The sequence below is a fragment of the Taudactylus pleione genome, unplaced genomic scaffold (genome assembly GCF_031769625.1).
Source record: "Taudactylus pleione unplaced genomic scaffold, aTauple2 ptg000809l, whole genome shotgun sequence".
In the NCBI taxonomy this organism is placed as follows: domain Eukaryota; kingdom Metazoa; phylum Chordata; class Amphibia; order Anura; family Myobatrachidae; genus Taudactylus; species Taudactylus pleione.
Window position 1 is genome coordinate 539,927 of NW_028285211.1, and position 15,563 is coordinate 555,489.

At 49.5% G+C, this 15,563-nt stretch overlaps 1 protein-coding gene across 1 annotated transcript in view; it reads right to left on the reverse strand.

Annotated features, from left to right (window-relative positions):
- BBC3 (BCL2 binding component 3) overlaps positions 1-15,563 on the reverse strand; it is a 116,452-nt gene that overhangs the window by 24,120 nt on the left and 76,769 nt on the right. The window lies entirely within an intron of this gene.

The window sequence follows — 15,563 nt, forward strand, 5'->3', positions numbered from 1 at the left end:
CCACAAACGGCAGGCATTCCTTCGGGAACGCCTCCGTTTGTCCAGCCACCCCCCCTCCTTGCCTACAAAACGGGGTGAGCTGTCAATCAACATCGACAGACGCCCCGTTTTGTAGCGAGCCCCGGAGCGAGTGAAGTTCTCACGCGTGCGCACTATCCGACCATCGACCCACTTGCGAGCGCTGTACACTCGTGAGCGGGTCTGAATCAGGCCCTAAGTCAAAGGGTAGAGATAAGCTTGAAAAAAGGCAACACTAACCTCTTTAGACAGGAGGATCTTCAGTGAAGACTGAAGGACGTGAAAGTGTGAGAAAATGGCATGAAAGAGGTTGTGGGGTGCTTTACAGAAGCCCCATCTCCATCTCTCCCCTCTCATATCACCTGCTGTACGAGTATGGGCCACGACCTGGGCTCTTACTGAGTAAATTCCATATTCTATTGGAGGGAACCCTGGTGAAGTCTGGTGAGGTCTTAGACTCCACCGCAAGGTATTTAGGACCTCATTCAGAGTCGGTCGAAGCGGCCGCACGGTCGTACGCCACCGATGTTCGCTATACTGCGCATGGGTACAGTTCGCAATGCGCGCGTGCAAACTAGCCGCTACGATCAGAAATTTCTCTCTCCTTGAACACAGCCAGGTCGGTAGTTTGAGTGACAGATTGAGGCGTTTGTGGGTGGTAACAGGGGAAGGTGCTTGAAAACGGGGGAGTGGAGATCCGAACGCAGGCGTGCCTAATTATGCGGACGGCGTTTTGTGGGAGTGCATACGGTTTATGGGAGTGCATAATTAACAAAGTAGCGTCATGGCACATGTGACATGGGAGGTTTTTACACTGACATGATCGTAGAGCTTAAGAGAGGGTATGGTCAACCTTAAGCTCTACGACCAGTTCCGATGGTTCCCGATGGTCTCGATTAATCCTTATATGCCCGGAGATGACGTGCAATGCGTACAAGAAGGGGGCGTATTTTTTTGAATTCCGACCGCTTCCTCCCCTTGGTCGGCCAGCTACCGATCCGAACTTAGGGACGCAACTTGCGAGGGAATCATTTGCATATCCGGCCCCTTTTCCCTTACGACCGTGCGGCCGCTTCGACCGACTCTGAATGAGGTCCTTAGTTATGCCATTTCCACCTGTTTGCATTTATCATCTGTATGTGTGTATGTACTCCGACACACTTGCTGCCTGTTTTGAGCTCCAGGTTTATTGCAATATACTCCGTATATATCATTGCATGCAACGTGCTGTTCCCACAGTGCAAACACATACGTGCCTATCATTGCATGCTACACGCTGTTCCCATATGGCCTGATTCAGACCTGCTCGCGAGCGCTGAGCGCTCGCAAGCGGGTCGATGTTGGCCCAGTGCATGCGCGAGACCCGAATAGCGACGGGAAAACCGTCGCTCCGGGTCTCGTACCAAAGGGGGCGTGCTGTCGATATTGAGTGACAGCACGCCCCCTTTGGTGGGTGTGCCGGGGGCGTGGCTGCCCATGGGAATGCCTACCGTCTGGGGCCGGCCCCACTGACATCACAAGTGATGTCAGTGGGAGTGCTTTCGGCTCTGTTTGAGCCGAAAGCACTCTTGGGCTTGCGGCAACGAGACCCTACCACAAGGGTCTCGTCGCAAGCCTGATGGTCTTGACCATCGCGACCATCTTCCTGGCCGCTCACTATAGCTGTGGGTGGTCACCCACAGCTATACGAGCGGCCAGGAGGCCGCTCTAAAAATCGGGAAGGACGGCCCTGATTCAGAGCGAGCGCTCTGTCATAGCGTCCGGCTCTGAATCAGGGCCATAGTGCCAACACATCCGTGCCTATCATTGCATGCTACACATTGTTCCCATAGTGCCAACACATCAGTGCCTCTCACTGCATGCTACACGCTGTCCCCACAATGCCAGCACATATGTGTACATCTCAATAGACGCTATGCGTTGTCCAAACAGTACCAACACCTCCTTTTACCATACTGCATGCTAGGCATAGTGCAACTAGTGCCAACACTTCTGCGTACCTTACCACACACTACATGCTGTAGAAATGTGCCAACTCATGAGTGTACCTTGTTGCAAGCTACGCACTAAAGAATCTGTACCAACACATCCATGTACCTTATTGCACACTATGCGCTGTACAAACATTGCCAACATATCTGTGTACCTTGTGGCACACTACCAAAGTCCCAATATTTGTGTACTCAGCTGTACCTTCAGCATTGTGCCTACTGTGTTTAATGGGTTGGGTGTGAAATACCGCTAGTCGGGATGCCAGCTGTCAAAATTTCTCCCCACTCCGCACCCTAACCCTCCCCATTAGTGGCTAAACCTAACCCTCCCCCCTTAGTGCCTGAACCTAACCCTCCCCCATTAGTGCCTAACCCTAACCCTCCCAGTGGTGCCAACCTAACCCCCCCTCTTTCTGTAGCCTAACCCTAACCCCCCTCGCTGCCTAACCCCCCTCGTGCCTAAACCTAACCTCCCCCCCACGGCTATCACCTAACCCGGCCATGCTATACGTACGTTCAGGATGCTTGCTGTCGGTATTCTGGTCTCGGTATCTAAACTGGCATCGGGATTTAGGCGCCTACATTTAGTCCCGGGTCGGGATTCCGATGCCGCGATTTCAACAGCCGGCATCCTGTCCGGCATCATAACTACATCCCATGTTAAACACCTGAGGGTATTCCTTGGGGATCGGTATGTATTACCTCCGGCCGCATGGCAAGGGGTGAAGATCCTGACTGCTGCTAAAGGTAAGTAAAGCTAATCTTTTCCCCCCTAATACTCCATTAGGGGTGCCTAACCCTAACGTCCCCCCCCCAGTGCCTAACTCTAATCCCCCCTCTAAGTGCCTAAACCTAAGTCTCCCAGGGGGTGCCTAACCCTAACCTCCCCCTCGGGGGTGCCTAACCCTAACCCCCCCTTCCCTTACCCTAAACCTAACCCTCCCCCCCCTGCAGCTGTCCATGCCTGGCGCACCTTCGATCGGTAAGCCGGGTGTCGGGCTCCCGGCATAGGTAAAATGACAGGCATCTGGATTTTGACGCCTGTCATTTGTACCTTGCCGGGATTAGACAGTCGGGAAGCTGGCGGTCGGGATTGCGTCCGTAGGCTTCCCGACTGCTTCCCATTCCTTGGCTATCACCTCTCAGAGTATTGCACCTATACCTCTTTTGGCGTGTTCCCCTGTAGAAGCAAAATCCCAAGTATTCACACTGATCTACTGATCTCCTGCCTTTCGGATCACTCTATCCTTCACTTTGTTGCCAAACTAATTTTCCTCTCTCGCCCCATCTGCCAATCTCCCACCTACAGAGCCCTCAATCACTCGTCTCCTCCCGATATCTCCAGACTCATTCCTACACACACACACTCCTTCCCACTCACTTCACTCTGCCAATGACTGCAGCCTCTCCTTCTCCATGATTACCTCCTCCCACGCCCGGCTCTAGTACTTCTCATGTGCATTTATATGTTCTGGAATTCCCTTCCATGCTCTATCAGACGGTCTCTCCTTCAAGGTTTCTTATATGTCCTCAAAACTCATCTGTTTGCCAAGCCCACCATCCTTCCTCCTAATGCTCCCCAACTCTGCTCCCCTCTCCCTTTGTGTCCACTCACAACAAGAATGTTATCTTTTGCGAGCAGGACCCTGTTTCTTTCTGTGGTCTCTATGTACTTATAAACAGTTATGGTATGTATATTTGTATACCTATATAGTATACATGTACATGTAAAGTATAACTATCCTGTTTGACTAGCAGCAAAACTGGAAGTAAAGCACCACACTGGATAGCTTTCACTGTGACATTTGAGTATGGCTCATCTGCCATGGTGATTTGGACGAAATGTCGTTTTGAGGCAAACTGGATCGACATATCCTTCACATCGCATAGTAAGTACGCTCAATTGCGCGTTTACATGCATCGCTCATTGTATCTTCCCATCTGATGTGCACGTCAGATCGGGCGATGTATTGAACGACAACATGCTGATAAATGCAGAATGGAATGGCACATCGCGTCATGCGAAGATGCCGTGAACAATGCACGTGAAAGTGCGATTGAGCATACACACTATGTGATGTGAACAATATGTAATTTCAATTTGCCTCAAAACATCATGGGGCCTGATTCATCACGGATCGCAACAACATACGCAGATTGGTCGATACTGCGTACTGCGCATGCATCGCAGTGCACGTGCGGTGAGTTACAGATGTTCCTACATACATCTATCCTCTGTGCGCTACAAGTTGTGCCACACATAACGCGGGAGCTCAGTGTGACTCGGTAGCGAAGAGCGTCTTCTTACCTTCAATGCGTCTTAGCACAAGCAGCTTCTGCTGATTAAAATGATATGCAGCATGCCTATGTTCTGTGTGTGACTGCGGGTGTATCTGCATGCTAAACACTATGTTACAGTGTTACAGCCGCTGACACTGTAACGTAGCGTTTCGCATGGATACACCCGCACTCGCTCACAGAACATAGGCATGCTGCATATCATTTTAATCAGCAGAAGCTGCTTGTGCTATCTAGTCACATAGTTGAGCAAATAAGACGCATTTGAAGGTAAAAAGATGCTCAAAACGACGCTCAGCGCTACCGAGTCAGACCACGACATGGCGCGACTAGAAGTGCTGTTTAACATGCAAGGAGGCTAGATGTATGTGGAGCCATCTGTAGCTTTGCGCTCGCTCTGTGATCATTCACGCAGAAAGAAAGCCATCGCAGAGTGAGTGACGGGTGGTCTGCATTTGGGGGTGGTGACAGGGTAGTAGTTGGAGAAACTCAAGCGTGCCTGTCTGTTTGTACACCAGTGCATGGGTGTGCATAAATTAGCCACTGCAACGGCATACACAGCTTGAGTACAAAGAGGCTATTTCTGAGTAAGGTCAGACCTGCTGTAATTCTGTGTGAGAGGCCGATGTTACCGATGTATTCGCAGGACTAAATGTAGATAAAGAAAGCAACCCTCCAGAAATATTTATTTCTATTATTTATTGTTACAAATGGGAGGGGTGCTACCCACTATGGTTTTGTATCTGATATAGAAAAAAAGAGATAGTTTTATGGAGCACCAATCACATTTATATGAACTCATAAAATATAACTTTTATTCATTTTATTAATTTTTAAATAAAGACATTCCAAAAAATATGGTGAAATATTATTATTACTGTTTTAAATCTTATATATAAAAGACCTGTAATGAGGTTTGTGTATTCAATACCCCAGAGATTGAAAATGATATGTTGCAGTAATTTCATGTATCATAACATTACTCTACCTACATGTTACGTTTAGACAACTTGTTTCGAATACAGCACAGATACTCAAAAGATATTTTCTGTGGCTGAAGCCATCCTTACTCTATTTAGTATCTAGTTACAGTATGTAATCAGTTAATTATATAAAATATTGATATACAAATCTCTGTATTGACCTGCTCGAATAACGTGCACTTTGGCCCTCATTCAGAGCCGTACGCTCTGAGCAGAGCGCACGCTCTGAATGAGGGCCGGGCTCCATTTTCATGGAGCGTCCTCCTGGACGCTCGTATAGCTGTGGGTCACCACCCACAGGCTATACGAGCGTGCATTTTGATGGCCGCGATGGTCGTGACCATCGCGACCATCGAAATTGCGAGCCGGAGCCTGCGGTTGAGGTTTTCAACCGCAAGCTCCGGAATGATTTTGGCTCTAACAGAGCCAAAATCACTCCCACTGACATCACTAGTGATGTCAGTGGGCCGGCTTCTGACGGGAGGCGTTCCCGTGGGAACGCCCCCGTCAGGGAGGCACGCCCCCGGCACGCCCACCAAAGGGGGCGTGCTGTCAATCAACTTTGACAGCACGCCCCCTTTGATCGGACACAACGAGCGAAGGACTTTCCTTCGCTCGTCGCGTCTGGCGCATGCGCACGACGGAGCTCCCTCCGTCGTGCGCATGCTCAGTGCCTAACATCGACCCACTTGCGAGCGGACAGCCGCTCGCGAGTGGGTCTGAATCAGGCCCTTTATTTCCTATACCGTGGAATAAAATGCATATTATGTATCATATACATTATCTGTGTCTATTATCTTACTTCCGGAAGTAAGATAATAGACACAGATAATGTATACTAAATAGAGTTTCAGCCACAGAAAATATCTTTTGAGTATCTGTGCAGTATTCGAAACAAGTTGTCGAAACGTAACATGTAGGTAGTAATGTTATGATACATGAAATTACTGCAACATATAATTTTCAATCTCTGGGGTATTGTATACGCAGGACTGCAAGGTATTACGGATGTCAGATAGCGGTAGTGAGCGTCTCTATGCTGGTTATGCCACGGCTTTACGATTGCACTCATTAGCATATTTTCGCAGCAGACTTCTGTGCATAATTGCAGTTGCGATCCATAGTGAATCAGGCTCATAATGGCCCTCATTCAGAGCCGTACGCTCTGAGCAGAGCGCACGCTCTGAGCAGAGCGCACGCTCTGAATGAGGGCCGGGCTCCATGAAAATGGAGCGTCCTCCTGGACGCTCGTATAGCTGTGGGTCACCACCCACAGGCTATACGAGCGTGCTTTGTGATGGCCGCGATGGTCGAGACTATCGCGACCATCGAAATTGCGAGCCGGAGCCTGCGGTTGAGGTTTTCAACCGCAAGCTCCGGAGTGATTTTGGCTCTGTCAGAGCCAAAATCACTCCCACTGACATCACTAGTGATGTCAGTGGGCCGGCTTCTGACGGGAGGCGTTCCCGTGGGAACGCCCCCGTCAGGGAGGCACGCCCCCGGCACGCCTACCAAAGGGGGCGTGCTGTCAATCAACATTGACAGCACGCCCCCTTTGATCGGACACAACGAGCGAAGGACTTTCCTTCGCTCGTCGCGTCTGGCGCATGCGCACGACGGAGCTCCCTCCATCGTGCGCATGCTCAGTGCATAACATCGACCCACTTGCGAGCGGACAGCCGCTCGCGAGTGGGTCTGAATCAGGCCCAATGTCCACTATATCACTTAATGTGTACCCGCCCTAAGAGTTTCACAAATCACTAGGAAAGGTAAGCAAGATTTGTAACACATTGGCCCCCGTGTCCTGGAGATCTGGCATATAGTACTGACCACTAAACTCTACATGTATCCAAGGATATAACATGTTGCCATGGCTATAGGAGCAAGCACATTCTATGGCCCCGATGGAGAGGGCATGAGGGTGTAGCTAGAATGTGGAAGAGGTGTAGTCAGTAAGCAGCAGGGTGAGGCGGATTGAACTGTACAGTCTCCTGATGAACAACCATTATAGCTAGCCTCTCCCTTCTCTCTGACTCTGTAATGCTGTCCCTGTAACATTGTTTTGCATACAATAGCAGCTTCTTCCTTAATGCATGTTTCTTTCACTTTTCTTCTTGCTTTAGTATAACATTATCTCTTCCTCACTTTCCTTTCTCTCTACAGCGTTCTTTCCTTCACACTTTCCTTCCTTTATCCGTTTATACTTTTTCCATCTCACTTCCCTTTACTTGTATTGTCACTTCTCATTCCTTTTCTTCTTAATGTAATTTCTCCTGGGTTTTTCTCTGTTGTTGTCTGATTGTTTATCTACTATCTACCTCTTGACCACTCTATTGGGACATTTCAATTGCTAGCACTCATAACTGACTTGGCCATAGGCTTCTCATGATCTAACATGGCAAGACAGGTTAATGTATATATTTCCCCTGGTATACCTTTTTGCAACTCATCGGAGGTTCCCACAGGCAAAGTCCAGAAACTTTCAGATTGCAGAGTTTGCTAAATACTAGGCGGCCCCATTAATGAGTGGTCCCATTACTAAAAACAAACGGAAATAGAGTTTCCACATGTGTATTGGGCCCATGAGTGATCATGAATAGGCTCCTACATCCTGTCGATCTGGTGTATAGATCTGATCACTATACTCTAGGAGAGATGTTACCAGTGATCAGGGTTGCATAAAATTGGATTTAAAAAAAACAAACTGATTTATTTGATTTAAATAGGATTTTTTACTATTTTTTTTTTAAATAAATGTTTAAACATTTAAAACATTTACTTACAAAATTATTAATAAAAAATCCTATTTAATTCCCAAAAATCTGATTTAAATCAAATAAATCTGTTTTTTTTTTCTTTAATCCAATTTTATGCAACCCTGCCAGTGATGTATATAGTGATATCACTACCTCTCTGTGGGGCCCATTTATCAAAGATCATTTGAGGTAAATTCCCCGAAAACACCTGTTTTCAGGGGGTTTACCTCAAATACTTAGTATCCCTCGAATGTATGAAGGAGGGACAGCAGCAGGTATCTCCGATACCTGCTGTGATCCCTCCATTGCCGCCGGCAGCCGCCTCCCCCATAGGTTTCTATGGCGGATGCGATGCTGCCAAATGTTTCAATATCGGCAATGCTTCGCATTCCCGATATTGACCCCAGCAGCTAACGCTATCTGCAGATAGCGTTAGCCGCTGTGTCCTATGGGCACTTACCGCATTTCAGCCGGCGGAGGGATCTCCCAGATCCCTCCGCCGGCAATGGGCGCCGCTCATGTGCAGTCCGCGGGACTGGGCATGCGCAGCAGCCCGGAATGCGCTCCGGCCACATCGCAGGGACGGGCTCTTTTCGGAGCCCGTCTCCGTGCATGTGCAGGGTCATACATTCGGCCGGTATGATCGCATTTTGCAATGCGATCATGGGCGGTACTGCATGCCCTGATCGCATTGCAAAATGCGATCCTTAATAAATGGGTCCCCCGGGGCCTGGAGATCTGGTGTATAGATCTGATCACTATACTCTAGGTGAGATGTTACCAGTGATGTATACAGTGACATCACTACCTCTCTGTGTCCTGGAGATCTGGTGTATAGATCTGATCACTAGGGGTTACTTACTAAGATTCGAGTTTGGTTGAGTTAGCAATCTCTGGAGAGTTTGGGCATTTTTTTCCACTCGCAAATTTACGAATGACAAACTCGGGAGAGAAATCTCCTTTGCTACGGAAAAATACTGTAGAGTTAGCAAACTCCCTTCACTTCACCATCGGCTAAACTCGAGTAACTTTTCACTAGTGCAGATAGGATTTTGGAATTTACCAAGAGGAGAGTTTATAAACTCTCATGAGAACGGACAACACTCCCGGAAAAAATTGTGAAAACAATTCACCTGCCTGTGAGCTGCGAGTTTGGCAGGAACATACACAGATCAGTGTGATCCATGTATGTTTCTGCCTGTAAATAGTAAAAAAAAAAAAAAAAAAAAAAGGGTTAAAAAAAATAGATAAAAATGAGGTAGGGTTCCCCCCCCCCCCCCCAAAGCATAACCAGCCCCGGACTGCACAGCCTGTCCTGGTTCCAAAAATGACGGGGAACAAAACGTGTAGGGTTCCCCGTAATTTAGGAACCAGCACCTGGCTGCAGGGCCTGTCCTGGTTTTAAATATGGGGGGGGGGGGAAATGCGTAGGGGACCCCCTATATTTAAAAACCAGCATCGGACCCAAACTGACCGGGGTGTAATGCCACAGCCATGAGACCCTCTTACCGGGTCTCCAGGGCCAAAGCATTCGCACCCCAAGCCACTGATTGGCTGCGGCACCTGACAGTTCCCACATGGGCTGGTAAGTGAGTCAGGAGCCGGAGCCAATCAGCAGCCGCTCTACAGTTAGCGGCTGCTGATTGGCTGCCGGCTCCTGACAGTTCACACTGATCAGTCAGGAGCCAGGCAGCGGTGTATATGGTCTCAAAATACAGTTACAGTAAGTATATGGATCAGGTTCCATTTTCTTCTTTTGCCAAGACCCCTGGATGCTACGGAGACCAGCGCGAGGATGGAAGTGAGTATAGGATCTTTATTCCAGGTACTCCAAACGGATTCTACAGGGACAGACCAGCTGGCACAGGTAAGTATGTGTGAGTGAGGTAAGTAGGTGTGTAATAAAATTTTACTTTAGACGGTGTGTGTGTACTGTTTTTTTTACTATTTATTTTACAATGGAGGTACGGGTGTTGGCCGCCTGCTGGCACTTATAGTTCCACAAGTGCCAAAGTGCAGGCATGCTGGCACCTGTAGTTCCACTGTAAATTATAATCGTTTTCAACTATTTAACATATTATTACCCCCGTACCCACAGCCCAGGGGTGTGGGGAGGAGCCTGGGGTTTTAGGAGAGTTGGAACTCCTTCTTGGGCGGGTCCCCACCTCCCCTGAGATCCCCAGCTTGGAGTGTTAAAGCTTTGGCCCGGGAGACCCAGTAATAGGGTCTCCTGGCTGTGGCATTACACCCCAGTCAGTTTGGGTCCGGTGCTGGTTTTAAATATAGGGGGATCCCTACGCAATTCCCCCCCCCTATATTTAAAACCAGGACAGGCCCTGCAGCCAGGTGTTGGTTCCTAAATTACGGGGGATCCCTACACATTTTATTCCCCGTAATTTCTGGAACCAGGACTGGCTGTGCAGTCCGAGGCTGGTTATGCTTTTTGGGGGGGCGTATTTTTTTTTACATTTAACCAGTTTTTACAGCTATAACACAAGCAGCCTTCACATATCTCACTGATATGTGCAGGCTGCTTGCTCGGGAGGGTCTGGCAGAGAGAAGACACTGCAATCTCGGGTGAGTAATCTCCTCCAAAACTTCGAACTCGGGGAAGATAGCTCGATCTGCTTCACCATCAGCCATCTCACTCTCAGTTAAACTCACTTATTTGTAAATTTCTGAGTTTCAGGAGCCTCAAATCACCCGACTTTCGGCGATGCTAATCGAGTTGAAAAAAAAAAAACTTGATCAGACTCGAATCTTAGTAAATTATCCCACTATACTCTAGGTGAGAAACTAGTAATGTATACAGTGCCATCACTACCTCTCTGTGTCCTTGAGATCTGGTGAATAGATCTGATCACTATACTCTAGGTGAGATGTTACTAGTAATGTATACACTGGCATCATTACCTATCTGTGTCCTGGAGATCTGGGCCCTGATTCAGACACGCTCACTGCAGGAGGCAGCTTGCAGGTCTGAAGGGCGTTTTTTTTGTTTTATTTTGACCGGTCTTCTGGCCGCTCGCTAAGCTGTGGGTGACCACCCACAGCTTTAGCGAGCGGCCAGGTGATGGTCGCAATGGTCCCGACCATCGCAACCATCGGGGCTTGCGATGAGACCCTTGTGGTAGGGTCTAGTCTGCCGCAAGCCCCAGTGAGCTTCCGGCTCTAATAGAGCCGGAAGCTCACCACTGACATCACTTGTGATGTCAGTGGGGCTGCCCCCAAATGGCAGGCGTTCCTTCGGGAATGCCTCCGTTTGGCAAGCCACCCCCCGACCCACCTACAAAACGGGGAGAGCTGTCGATCAAAATCGACGTTCGCCCGGTTTGTAGCGAGCCCCGGAGCGAGTAAATTTCCCGCGAGTGGGTCTGAATCAGGCCCTGGTGTATAGATCTGATGACTATACTCTAGGGGGCCCATTTATCAAAATGTATTTGAGGTAAAATCCTTTACCTCAAATACCAAGTATCCCCTGGATGTATTATGGTGGGACCACAGCAGGTTTCTCCGATACCTGCTGTGAACCCTCCATTACCGCTGGCAGCCGCCTCCCCCATAGGTTTCTATGGAGGAAGCGATGCTGCCAACTTTACCTGAAGGTGGCGTTAGCTGCTGTAGCCTATGGGCTACACCGCGCACTATTAGCCGGCAGAGGGATCCGCCGAGACCCTCCCTGGCTATGGCGGATGTGGCGCAGTCCATGGGACTGCGCATGCGCACCACCTTCTGTAGTGGCCGGCCACTCTCCGGGGACATCGCTGCAGGGATGGGCTCCTTTCAGTGCCCGTGTCCCTGCATGTCCCGGATGATACATCCGGCCGAAGAGCTCGCTTTTTGCAAAGCGATCAGGGGCGTTACTGTGTTCATTAGCAACACATCCTTTCTATTTCACCAGGGTTAGAGCATTTTGAGTCTTAATTAATAGACCCTTCCTGATGCACAGAAATGAACACTAAACTCTACGTGATAGTTTACTTTTGATGTTACATTGATATTATTATAAATAATCATTACTACTCCGAGCTGCTCCACGCCCTGCTCAGTTCCGAAACTCCCTTGCTCTGTCCTACTTCCACCCACTGTGTAACTTGCCCCCTTCCCCACTCAGACCTACCCCTCCCCCCACTTCATCCCACCACCCATCCGACACTGTCCCTCCTCCACACTTTAGCTTGGTGCACACCTGACCGACGGGGCGGACGCTGACCTATCTTACAAAGTGCATACACACTTACCAATTGTTCGGCCGATGCGTCTGCGCTGACATCACAACAGGGCAGCCATTTAAATGTACCCGCCTAGTTGAGATGTCAGTCACCGGTGGCTTGCTGCAGCAAGTGTACGGCAGGTCTGCGGGTCACCCGTACACACAGCCAGACGTAACGACACATCTGCAAGATACATAGGCATCGGTTCTGCTGCAGGAGAGACATCATATGTCTGTGAATGACGTCATTCACCTACATATTGTCTGAGCATAACTGATGCACTACAGATATATCACCCGTTCCATATATCAGTACATGTCTACCCAGCGGCGCGGTCCTTCTCCTTTCCCAGCTCCTGCCAAGCTAAGGTCTGTCTCGTCTCCCTAGCAGGGGAGCCATTGAAGCGCCGCCATGCTGGAGACGGGACAGACTTTACACGATTATTATATAGATTTCGCCATGGTCAAATCAACTATATTTACTGCAATGTCTATGTTTACAAATATATAAATTTTTATTATTATTTCTCCTTGTTTATACAGTTAATATTGATTGTATCCTATCAATATGAGAAAAACAGGCGTTAAAGCAGTGATACTTAATATAAAATGATGCAATACACAAAGATTGAACTGCAATGAATGCAGAGAAGGTCCACGGAGTGATGTGTATATAGGGTCTTTCCCCTGCTTTCTTCAGCAGTCATCCTAATCTGCATTCAAAATTCCCCCAGCTACACTAATTGCACATCTCATTGTGCTGGCCAGTATAATGTTTCAACAGATGAAGGGTTAACGTTATGGACCATACGGCTGAGCTGTACAATGTATGGAATAATGAGGCTTTAGTGTGGCAGACGGTAGTGACTCTGGGAAATCCCCTCCAAGAACATGTCCTGACATACACTTCCCATGCACCTGCTAGATTCTCTGTACACCCAGTGCCTGAGATGCTTCTACAGCAATGACATCCCCTGCATTCAGAACATAGAGGGCCAGGGCACAAGTGGTTACCCACATATCTGGGGTGGAGGAATCGGGGCATATCCCCGTGTTATGCCTCACTTGTGTATTGTATCACCACTGATGTTAAGTCACTTGCACACTTATAAGTACAATTAAGACAAACTTCGAGGTTCTGTATAGTAACAAATTATAGGTTGATCTGGGCTGTATTTTAAAAGCTGGGAACACCATACGATATATATTGGCCGATATATCGCTCTGACGCAGATCGGAACGATATATTATACACATCATATAGGGGGTCATTCAGACCCACTCGCGAGCGGCTGTCCGCTCGCAAGTGGGTCGATGGTCCCCACTGCGCATGCGCACGACGGAGGGAGCTCCGTCGTGCGCATGCGCGAGCGAAGGATTTTCCTTCGCTCGGAGTGTCTCATCAAAGGGGGCGTGCTGTCGATGGTGACTGACAGCACGCCCCCTTTGGTGGGCGTGCCTGCCAGACGGAGGCGTTCCCAAGGGAACGCCTACCGTCTGAAGCTGGCCCCACTGACATCACTAGTGATATCAGTGGGAGTGATTTTGGCTCTGATAGAGCCAAAATCACTCCTGGCCTTGCGGTTAAAAAACCCAACCGCAGGCTTTTACTCGCAGTTCCGATGGTCGCGATGGTCAAGACCATCGCGACCATCATTCTGCACGCTCGTATATGCTGTGGGTGGTGACCCACAGCTATACGAGCGTCCAGGAGGACGCTCCATATTAATGGAGGTGGGCCCTGATTCAGAGCGAGCGCTCTGGTCAGAGCGCCCGGCTCTGAATCAGGGCCATAGTGTGTACGACTGATCCGTCATCCCCAGGCATCATTCATTGAATCGTCCCATTGGATGACTGCACATCAAATGGGACGATTCAATGAACGACATGGTGTAGTTACATGCAGCATGTAATGATACACTGTGCTGCCGTATGGCCATTGATGCAGTGTGTACAGTGCATGTACTGCAGGGTGGCTGACTTTCTGGCTGCCCCTTCCGGGAGGGGGCAGCCAGATCGGCATCGCAGGTGAGCGTGGGCCCCCCTACTGTGGGGGGGATCTCTTGTAATTGTGTTGGGGGGGGGGCAGAGGCCGCTGGGAGGCTTGCCTGCCTTTACAGGGGGGGCCAGGAGCGGCACCCGATTTTCGTGAGGCTCCAGACCGAATCGGGAGGGTAGGCAAGTATGATGCAATGTTGGAATTATTTAAAGACAAGTCACTATAACTATACGGATTTCATTTTCTGAAAACAGTCACTGCCGTAACTACTGTCCCAGCAGCCCCCGCAGTGGCTTGGGTGCGGCACCAACGTCAAAGAAGTGATGGGAGAGGCAGCAGCACTGACTGCTGTGCCAGCGCCAGAGTAACTGTCAGGCGGCCCACGGGCGCGTGGGAGCCGCAAGCCGGTTAATCACCAACGGTGATACTGAGGGCTGGGCAGTGGCTGCTCCTGGCTGTGGTCAGAGCTGATCCTGAGGTGAGGACCGCGGGCAGCCTGCGAGGGCGTGGGAGGCATGAGCCGATTAATCACGGGAGGTGAAATAGGCAGAGCTGGTCAGCGGCTGATACGCGTGTCACAGTGGGTAAAGACAGTGACAGTCAGTGCTGATCCTGAGGTGAGGACCGAGGGCGGCCTACGGGGACAGGCCGCGGTCACAGGCAGTCGGTGCTGGGCTCAATGGGTTTGAAATGTCGGCTGCTGTTTAGCCGCTGCCCGACAGGATGAAAATCCAGACGGAGGCAGGTAAGTATGCCAACCTCTCCTGCCCCCCCTAACCCTCCCTTAGTGGTGCCTAACCCTAACCTCCCCTCTATTGCCTAACTCTAACTTCCCCCCGGGGGGGCCTAACCCTAACCCCCCTTTACCACTCCCGAAACCTAACCCTCCCGGGGGGTGCCTAACTCCCCCTAGGGGTGCCTAACCCAAACCCCGCTTACTGCCCTAAACCTAACCCTCTTTCCCCCGTGACTAACAGGACGGGCGCCCCGGACTTACCTCGTTCGGGCGCGTGTCATCCTGGATTCTGGCGTCGGGATTATGATAGGCATTGGTATTTCGATGCCTATCATAAATCCCTAGCTGGCATTCTGCTGTCGGGATTGTGACTGGTGGCCTTGTGTCTGCCGGTCACATAACTACATCCCATATATTACAGTCAGGTGCATAAATATTGGGACATTGACAGAATTTTCATATTTGGCCTCTATTTACCACCACAATGGCTTTGAAATGAAACAAACAAGATGTGTTTTAACTGCAGACTTTCAGATTTAATTTGAGGGTAATTACATCCAAATCAGGTG